The 10,162-nt window shown below is 43.5% G+C and overlaps 1 long non-coding RNA gene across 1 annotated transcript; it reads left to right on the top strand.

Annotated features, from left to right (window-relative positions):
• Window positions 1–456: 456 nt before the first annotated feature.
• On the top strand, window positions 457–6,003 carry LOC140687272 (uncharacterized). The gene is made up of 3 exons (XR_012061463.1): window positions 457–519; window positions 2,867–3,074; window positions 5,919–6,003. It is a non-coding gene; the product is annotated as an uncharacterized lncRNA (long non-coding RNA).
• Window positions 6,004–10,162: the final 4,159 nt, after the last annotated feature.

Raw genomic sequence — 10,162 nt, forward strand, 5'->3', positions numbered from 1 at the left:
AGTCTAGAGGAATCCAGGCTCTTTCTATCTTTCTGCTTTAACATTCTTATCAAGTCAGTCTTTGTTCCCAAGATCTCAAGATGGCTGCTGTGCCTCTGTGCATCACATCTGTGTTACAGGCAGAACATGGAGGGAAGTGCTAAAGGCTGAAGAACATCAGTTGAGTCTGTCTCTTTCAAAAAAAAAACAAACTTTTTGATAAGTAACACCAAGCAACTTCCACTTATGTATCATTGGCCAGAATCTTGTTACCTGGGTGCTATGTGCAATCCCACCTGCTAGGAAGCCTAGGAAACCAAGCCAGCCTTCATGGCAAAGAAGGCTGTAAACAACGTGGGGGTAGCCAATTTACAATGTCTGCCGCATATACAATTTCCCCTTTAATCCCCACCAAAGCCTTGAGAGACTGGAAACATTATGTTTTCTGTTTTACAGATGAGTAAACTGAGGCCAGGAGAGGTGAAAGACAAGCCCAAGGATACATAGCTCGCAAGTGGCAGAGCCAGGATTCAAACCCAGGTCTGTATGACTGGAGAGTCTGGGCTCTTCACCAGTACATGATGCTACAAAGAGTCTACCATGATGCCTGATACAAAGTAGGTGCTTAATAGGTGTTACTTCCCTTCCACTTTTGGCCCCCTATGAGGCTCCATCAACTTTAGGCATTTGAGGCTGGGCCTCTGTACCCCTCTCCCTGTGGCTAGAAGGGTGAGAGGGTTGGAGTCCATGGAGAGAAAGATGGTGGCCGCACTCAAGGCTTCCCTGCTATTCAGGCTCTATGACCTGGGTGGGATAGAAGGAAATGCTCTGTTGCTGTGTGTGTGTGTAAGACGGAGGTGGGATAGGTAGGTATCCTTCTTTGATGCCAGTGTAACCTCTGGAAGCACATTTTGAAATTATGTGGTCAGGTTTTCAAAACAGCAGCCTAAAGTCTAAACGATGTGTGTGTGTGTGTGTGTGTGTGTGTGTGTGTGTTTTCAGTCCCACATAGCATTAAAAAATTCAAATGAATTCATAACACTTTAATGTTGGGAAACTTCACATCATAACCTATATTTCCTGCCTATCCAAGGAAAAAATAATCAGGCAATTTGGCCACATTGGGCCTAGATTCCACATGGTAACCATGCAGGAGCTGGGTAGTGACAACCTCCCTTAGGTGGGCATGTGCTCGCCCACCACCACAGCCCCAGCCGCCCTGCTGTCCTTGTCTGTTATCCTCCTGGTTCTTGTGAGCTTCTGAGTTTGTTTCCCCCTCACTGAACCGTTGGAAAGACTGTAGCTCAGAGAGGGAAGAAGTTTGAGTTGTCTAAGCTCATAGAGCTAAGCAATGGCCAATCCCAAACTGGGCCACTGTGACTCCCAGTCCAGTGCTCCTTTTACACAACACCTCCTGCTCCTGTTTTTAATTTTCTCGTCTGCAGTGGGACATGCAGGAGAAGGAGCTCATTCAGAAGTGTATGAGGGGGTATGAGGGTGGCAGCTCTGCTTCTGCTTGGCTGGGGCTGTTGCTTCTCTCCTTGGGCTTCAGCTTTCCCAGTGAGGGAAAAAAAGTCCCACTCTTTTAGACGTGGAAAGGCTTTGAGAACCCTGTAGAGCTAGGAAAGTTTTTTAAGCATAATTGCTCTTTTGATTGTCTATTTCTATGTAAAAGAGCACCCCAAAACTTAATGGTTTAAACAACCACTTTATTTGTTTGTGATTGTGCGGTCCAGGCTGGGCTTTGGTGAATGCTTTTTCTACTGATCTTGCTGGTGATCACTCTTGTGGTTGCATTCACCTGGCAGGTTGATAAATGGCTGGAATTCTGATTCTCTCCATGTGGTCTCTCCAGCCACACTTCTTAGATGGTTCTTCAAGAATAAGCTCCCAAGAACAAGCATTCCAAGAGGACAAGCCAGCATGCAAGCATTTATTGCCTCTGCTTGGCATCATGCTTGCTGCTGTCCCATTGGCCAAAGCTTGTCATGTGACCAAGTCCAGTGTCATTGTGGAAGGAGGCTACCTAAAAGCATGGCTACTGGGTTCACCAAAATAATGGTGTACCACAGTTATTTTCATGGTGTCTGATCAATGGCTAGAGAGTGCACCTTCACCTGCAGGATGACATTTGATAGTCTCTGAGTTTCCCTACTAAGATTTATCTCTCCTGATGAACCAGCCCAGAATCTTATGTCATCTTTCACTTTGTAGCTTTGGCCTAGCAAGAGTAGGCTTTCAGAAACCAGATTAGGTTTCAACACATGGTACCAATCCAAATGACTGATATGACTGCCCATGTTTGAAGGATTCCATAGTGGGCTGGGAAAAATGTCCTGATTGGCCAGACCTGGGCCAGGTGTCATCATCAGAACCAGGGGGAATGGGGTCAGCACATTCTGAACTAATCATAGGAATATTGTTAATAGACAACATTTAGTGAGTGTTTATTATGCACCAGGCACTCTTCTAGATACTTGATGTGCATTAACTCATGTAATCCTCCCCACAATTCTATGAGGTAGATACCATTCTTTGTATTCCTTATATGAGGCATAGAGAGGTTCAGGAACTTGCCCAGGTTCACACAGCCAGTAGAAGACAGAGCTGGGATTCAAACCCAGTCAGTCTAACTTTAGTATCCACACTCTTCCTGGCTTGGACCAAGCATGGGAGTGGAGGTTCATGGGAAAATCAGGAACTGATATCAAGGGGAAGGCAGACATGATACTATGCAGACAAAAATAGTATCTATAACCAAACCCCACCCATTAATGCATGATTGTGTGCCATTTACAGCACAATTTGAAGAACACTTTTATATTCTTTATGCGGACACCTGCATAACTGGGCATCTTCCTCTCTACTCCAGCTGGGATTCTTTTAGTTTTAGGGTCTCCTGATTGGATCCAAAGCTAAGTTCTCGGCCCACCTAGTAAAGAATTCTTGAGATGCAGCAGCAAATAAGAACAGCTGACCGAGAATTATTAAAAGAACATGGAGAAGTGGACTTTGAGAAGCAAATGGAGAACATGAAGGGGAAAGAGTGGACAGCTCCTACAGAAATGCATCTGGGAGGCCAGGACAGAAGCAAGGTAAACTGAAAAGTCTCAGAAGGTGTGTGTGACTGTTCTGAATATTGGGAATAGGGAGGGGGTAGAAGGCCTCCTGTAATTGTCATTTCCTGGAACACTCAATCCTTTTTGAATAAGATGCTCTAAAGATAATTTTTCTCATTAGAACAAATGCCACAAATGCAAAGCCTTCCTTGTTTGTATTTCTTCTAACGTGCTTCTGCTTTAGCAAGTGAGCCCTTAATGTCAATTTCAATTAATGCCGCTGCATCTGATCTTGGTGTTGCTGCTCATGGATGCAGTGGGCAGGGGGTGGAGCGAAGGTCACTGGGAGGTGGAGGGAGGTGTCCCTTCTTGCTAGGAGACTGGAAGGCCCTGGTGAGGGAGGCACTGGAAAGGAAGGTGTGGAATTCTTTGCTTCCCATTTAATGAAGACCATGCTTTAAAATGCCAGCCTGTCTATTGTGTGTGGGGAAAAAAAACTAATTTGGAGATTTAGTAATAAGGCAGCAGAGGAGAGACAAGGCTCTGAGGGCTGAGCCGGTGAGAAATGAGACACACACAACCTTGCATTGACCTATGAGAACTTCACCTATAGCCTTGAGCTGCCAGTAGCAGGGGTGGGGACTGTATACTCCAAACCTCCTGTCTGCTGACTGCTGTCATGGGAGTCCCCCAGTTCTGCTACATGTACTTCCTTCCCTCCCAGCTGGCAGTCTCACACCAGTGTGAGCATGATCTGAGGTCAGCATGGCTGTGGGATGGAGGGGAAGCAGTGCAAGTTTCAGGGAGAAGCAGAGACAGTCACAGCCTGCCAGCTCTTCCTCCTTCTCTTTCTTCCTTCCTAACAAAGGGAATTCCTTTGTTCCCTTCCAGGGGGTATTTGTTTGGGATAGAGAAGATACGGATTTATGTTTTCTAAGAGAGCAGCCTCAGGAATGATTCTCTTCCCTTTAAGAAGTCAGAGCTCTTGTTTTTTTAATCTTCTTTATCATCAGTAACAGTCATTAGAAGACATTACCATTTCTTGAGGACCTTCTATGTGTCAGGAACACTACACTATTTCTAGTCTTTCCAGCAACTGTCAAGGTAAATGTAATTTATGCCCATTTTGCAGAGGAGAAATTTGGGACTTTGTGTCAGGAGCCTGTCCAAGAAGAGACAGGATTGGGGTTGTAACAGAAGCCTGAATATTCGATTTCTGGCTTTGATGTCACCAATTACTAAACACTTGGGAGGTACTGGCTCCTAAGACTTGCCAATGGGCACATCCAAAATGAGAAATATCTTCTATTCAAGTCTCAGACATCTATATCAGCAAGGATTAAACACAGAGTTTAAACTGCCCTGGAGTAGAAGTCGAGATGAGAGGGCTTCAGTCCTGGTTCTGCAGCTCTCCTGCTTTCAGTGTATGTGACATGTGAGTTCCCCTCTCTAGGCCTATTTCCCTATCTGTAAAATGGGCAAGTTGGACTAAATGTCTCCAAAAGTCAGTTCAGTCCAGTCCAACCTGACAGCACTCATGAGGGCTTCTTGTTTGGCTGTGCTAGAAGGATACAAAGATGTTTAAGACAGGCCTCCTCTAGTTTTGCTGCACACATGGTCTAACAAAGGGCAACAAATCTTGGAGAGTGAAACATTTTAGACTTAGCTAATGGCAGGTGTGTGGTAGGGGAGATAAGACAGGCTTCTTGGGGAGAGAAATTCTCCCTCCCTTTTCTGACCATGTGATTCAAATGGAGGCTGCCATCTCCTTATCTGCCCCACCTCCTCATCCTCAATGATTAAGGAGTAGGCACCAGGCTCAAGCTGGGTCAGTCACAATACCTGGCCCTGCACCCATAGATAATTGGTCTAAGGATGAGCACCTACTCATGTTGGACAAATCCAAGTCTTTCCCCTAAGGAAGACCTCAAAAAGCTAAGGCCAGAAGCAGAAAGCCTTGGTCTCTCTAATGGAGCAGCTGAGAGTTGGGCGTGCTGAGAGCTGCTGTAGCCAAGAATTCAGTCTTGAGGAGAAAAGCTCACACACACAGAACGAAAGACAAGGACTGGGGAGAAAGTCCTAGCAACACCCAAGTCCCTGATTCCATCATTTCAATTCTCTGAGCCTGGTTCTCCAGCCTTCCCATCAGTTCTGGGAGCTCCCTGATACCTTTGTGATAAATTCCTTTTCTGCCTTTGTTAGTCTGAGTTCATTTTATATTCCTAATTTGCAACTGAGAATCTGGGCTATATCCCGGGGCTTTGGGGCAATGCTAGTGGTGCTACTTCTCACTTCAGTCGAGGAGGGGACAAAAGAGGGTTTATTCTCAAGCAAGTGGATAGGAAAGAGGGTGTGTCATTCCCATTGGAAAGTGCATTAGCCTGGGAGGCAGGAATCCCTCCCTGTCCCTGACATTTAGGCATATCTCTGCACTTTTCTGAGCCTCAGTTTCCTTATCTGTGAAATGAATAGAATGGTGATTCTCAAAACCCTGCTTTGCAACAGCCTGGGATTTTATGGAGGGATCACTGCCTAAGGAGGGTGGTTTGTGGCTAGGGTAGGGAAGCCTAGTAGGAAGGACTCTGGGTTCCCTTCTCCCACTTCAAACAAAGCCATCTGCCTCCCCCATCTGTTTATGCATTGCTTTTCTGTGAAAAGTCTGGCTTAAAAGAGGGCTCTGTAGCTTAACAGGTTTGAAAACCCCTGGATGAGATGATGTCTTTGAGGACCTTTCCTGTTCTACTAGTTCATGATTTTATGGGTTACAGGGGAAAGAATAACTTTCATGCTGATGATAAAACTATTTTGAGTGTTTTGCTCTATGCCAGGCACTGTGTGCTACGTGTTTTACATATATTTTATTTTGAAAAATCCTTACAGCAACCTTATGATGTGGGGTATTATCCCCATTTTCAGATAAGAACCTGGGACTTGAGGAGTGAAGTAATTTGCTCGTGAACACACAGTTGGTAAGCAGTGAAGGGGGGTCTGGACCCAAACTGATGAGAAGGCATGAAATGGCAACCCACAGGCCAACCCAGGCTTAAGATGTGGGTCCTTCAGTCAGCACCACGCTTTCGTTCTTTATAAAATTTGAACTGGTTGCCAGCATTTTAAAAGAACAGATAACTTTGTATAAAAATTTTAAATTAGCTTTTTTCTCTCTTTTCAGACCTGGCAACTGCCAACACTGGGTACCCATATTCCCACATGAGTACCAGCTGCCTCCTCTAGAAGGGGCATGAACTCCTGGTTTACTACAGATACCATGACTCCCTGCTATATTATACTTGACCCACTTTGCTCCCTTATGGGACCTGCCTGGCCCTATAGGCACCTGATTTTGCAACCCCTGTTCTAATAATGACTCTGTGCCTTCCTCCATCACTAAACACTTCATATATCCCTCCATATATCCCTCCTTCATATCCCTCCTTCATATATCCCTCCATCATCATCTGCTCCTTCTCAAGGTCCTGCTGATTCTCCCCCACCACCTGCTCCCTCCTCTTTATTCACCTGCCTTCCTTATCTGCCTTCATTCTTTGCCTCTGATGAAGATACCTGTTAGGTATCTTTATTCTTTATTTATATTTATTCTTCCCTTCCTTGAATCCATCTTCCTAATTCTAACCTGGGTATCTCTACAGATATCATTGTCAATCTCTGAAGAAGGATTTGCCCATTCAGGGTGAGCTCAGAGGGCAGAATTAATTCCAGTGGTGAGGGAGGAGGTCATTGATAGCATGTGTTGGGGCTCAGATGGCCCTGGGTTCAAATCCTATTTTCTTCACCTGGGAGACATTGGCCCTGTCACATTTCCTCATTCGTGAAATGCGTACAAAAACAGAACCCAGAGTTGTACCACATTGCTTTTTTCCCTTCCTTTTAAAAAAAACTTTATTTATGTGTTTATTTTACAATATCATATTTTTAAAATTGAAGTATAGTTGATATTATATGTTATAGGTATACAACATAGTGATTCACAATTTTTAAAGGTTATACTCCATTTATAGTTATTATAAAATACTGGCTATATTCCCCATGTTGTACAATACATCCTTGTAGCTTATTTTATACCCGATAGTTTGTACCTCTTAATCCTCCACCTCCATCTTGCCTTTCCCTCTTCCCACTGGTAACCACTAGTTCCTTCTCTACATCTGTGAGTCTGTTTCTTTTCTGTTATATTCACTAGTTTGTTGTATTTGTTTTTAGATTCCCCATGTAAGTGATATCTTACAGTATTTGTTTTTCTCTGTCTGACTTATTTCACTTAGCATAATGGCCTCCAAGTCCATCCATGCTGTACACCAGAAACTAATACAACATTTAAAATCAACTATACTTCAATTAAAAAGCAACTAACCAACCAACGCATTTAAAATATGGGCAGAAGAACTGAACAGACATTTTTCCAAAAGAGGAAATGCAGATGGCCAACAGGAACATGAAAAGCTTGCTCAACATCATCAGTAGTACCAGACTACTTTTAAAAATTCTTCTGCCTTGACACTTTATCATTTTAAAGCAACTTCTGCTCAAAACCTTTCAATGAAGTTGAAGTGGAGAAAGTTGAGTGGAGAAAACAGTTCCTCCAGATACTAATTCTAGCCTACTTTTTATATCCCATCTTTCTTAACTCAACTCATACCTTGTGCTGCAGAAACCCCCAGCTCTTACATTCCTGCCTTCATATTTGCTATTCCCTCTGGAATACTCTCCAACATTCTGTAAACAAACACCCCATAAAAATGTGAGGCATTAATACCTTCACCTGCTGAATCCTACTCATCTGTTTTTGCTAAGAAATCTGGTTTTGTGAGTTACAAAAACCCCAACTCAGACTACTCAGACTCTAAAGATGTATTTGTCGATGGAGAAGTCCAGTGGTGGTCAAGCTTCAGGTATGATTTTATCAGGTCTCTGGCTCATTTTTTCTGCAATATTTTCTCAGTCCTGACCTCCTCCAGGTTTTGTTCTCTAGCTGGCTTCCCTCTTTGTGGCTGTGATGGTTAATTTTATGTGTCAACTTGAGGGGCAAAGGTATGCTCAGATAGCTGGTTACACATTTCTGGGTGTGTCTGTGAGGGTGTTTCTGGAAGAGATTAGCATTTGAATGTGTAGACTAAGTAAAGAAGGGCAATGTGAGGCATCATTCAATCTGTTAAAGCCTGAATTGAACAAAATGGTGGAAGAAAGGTGAATTTGCTCCTTTGCTTGAGCTGAGACATCCATCTTCTCTTGTCCAGGACACTGGATATCAGTGCTTCTGGTTCTTGGGCTTGTGGACTTGGACCAAATTACATACCGGCTTTCCTGGACCTCTACCTTGCAGATGGCAGATCATGGGACTTCTTGAGCCCAAATAACTATGTGAACCATTTCCTGTAATAAATCTCTTCATATATATATATATATATCTAAATATTTCCTATCGGTTCTATTTCTCTTGTGAACTCTGACTAATACAGTTGCTAAGAAAAAATTCTGCCACAATTCTAGCCACCATACCCTGTACTACACTGCCCAGAAGTCAAAAGGATGTCTATTTCTCATTCTTCACCTTTATTGGGCCAATAACAGTAGGTTCTTAATAATTAGGAGGGTAGGATAGTATATGGATTTAGCATGCAGGCTCTAAAGTTGGACTCTACCACTTATTAACTGAATGACCTTGGAAAGTTACCCTCTGTGCCAGAGTTTCTGTACAATAGGGATTATAATAGTATCTACCTCATAAGGCTGTTGTGGGAATTAAATAAGCCTGAACAGTGCTTAGCAGATTGCCTGGCAACTGGTAAATGCTCCAATGTTAGCAAGTGTTGCCAGCATATTTCCTCAGAAACATCTCCCTTTATACTGTAATCTTCCGGGATTCTTCTGGACAATGCAGTGTATTCCTAACATTTCTCTGCTGAATTCAAAGCCATTTATTCAACAAATATTAAATTAGGACCTACTGTTTTAGGTACTGAGAAACGAGCAAAACAGGCAAAATCCTATCTTTGTGGAGATCACACTGTAGTGGAAGGTAGGAATGAGAGAGACAATAAACTTATGTTTCAGGTGGTATGTGCTACGGAGACAAATTCAACAGGAAAGGGTGTGAGCAAATGCAGAGGAATGGAGTGTTGCTATTTTAAATTTGGGCCAAGGAAGGCCTCTCTGAGGAAGTGGCATTTGAGCAGAGACCTGAAGGAGTAAAGGCATGCCACTATCTGGGAGGAGAGCATTTGAGGCAGACACAAGAGCAAGTGAAAAGGCCCTAAGATTACCAGTATGCTTGGGATGTCAGAAGAACAGGAAGGAGGCCAGTGTGGCTGGAGTAGAGTGAGAAGAGGTGAGAGCAGTACAATAGGGATAAGGTCAGAAGATTAAAAGGAGACAGGACCTTATAGGCTATAAAAAAAAATTCTCAGTGCCAGCAGGGAAGAGGATGTCACCAGCACAGGGAAGGTGTATAATCAAGGCCACAAACGGGAAAGGGTGAGTGCCTCATTTTGCCTTGTTGAGGGGCTGATGGGAGGTCAGGGAAGGCATCTCAGGGGAGGTGGTTCCTGGGCTGAGTCTTGAAGGATGAATAGAAAGCATCTAGGCAGAAGGGAAGACACAATCCAAGTAGAGAAAGTGCTACAGCAGAGGGTGCTGAAAGACTGTGGTGTATTCAAGCCAACATGGTAAGGCTGGTACGCAGAGAGGGAGGTAAGGAGCCAGGGAGTGGCCAGAAACAGCAGAGGAGTTTGGCAGGGACTAGATTAATTAATTGGTTGATGGATTCATTCATTCACTCAAGTGTTTATTGAACACTAGGCCTATGCCCTAGGTCTGGTAACATAGTGATGTATACAACAGTCAAAGATTCCTGGTCTCATGGAACTTACCTTGTAGTGGGGAAGACGGGCAAAAACACATAAATAGATTAATAAATGACAAGACTAAGAAAGGCCATGAAGGAAATGAACAAGAGACCAAACTAGTGAACACCTTTAAGCCGGGTGTTCAGGGAAGGCCTCGCTGAGGAGGTTATATTTAAGTAGAGACCTCAGACATACAAGAAACCAAAAAAAAAAAAAAAAAAAAAAAAAAAAGAAGAAGAAGAAGAAGAAGAAACCAGAGTT

Source organism: Vicugna pacos, chromosome 19 (genome assembly GCF_048564905.1).
Source record: "Vicugna pacos chromosome 19, VicPac4, whole genome shotgun sequence".
In the NCBI taxonomy this organism is placed as follows: domain Eukaryota; kingdom Metazoa; phylum Chordata; class Mammalia; order Artiodactyla; family Camelidae; genus Vicugna; species Vicugna pacos.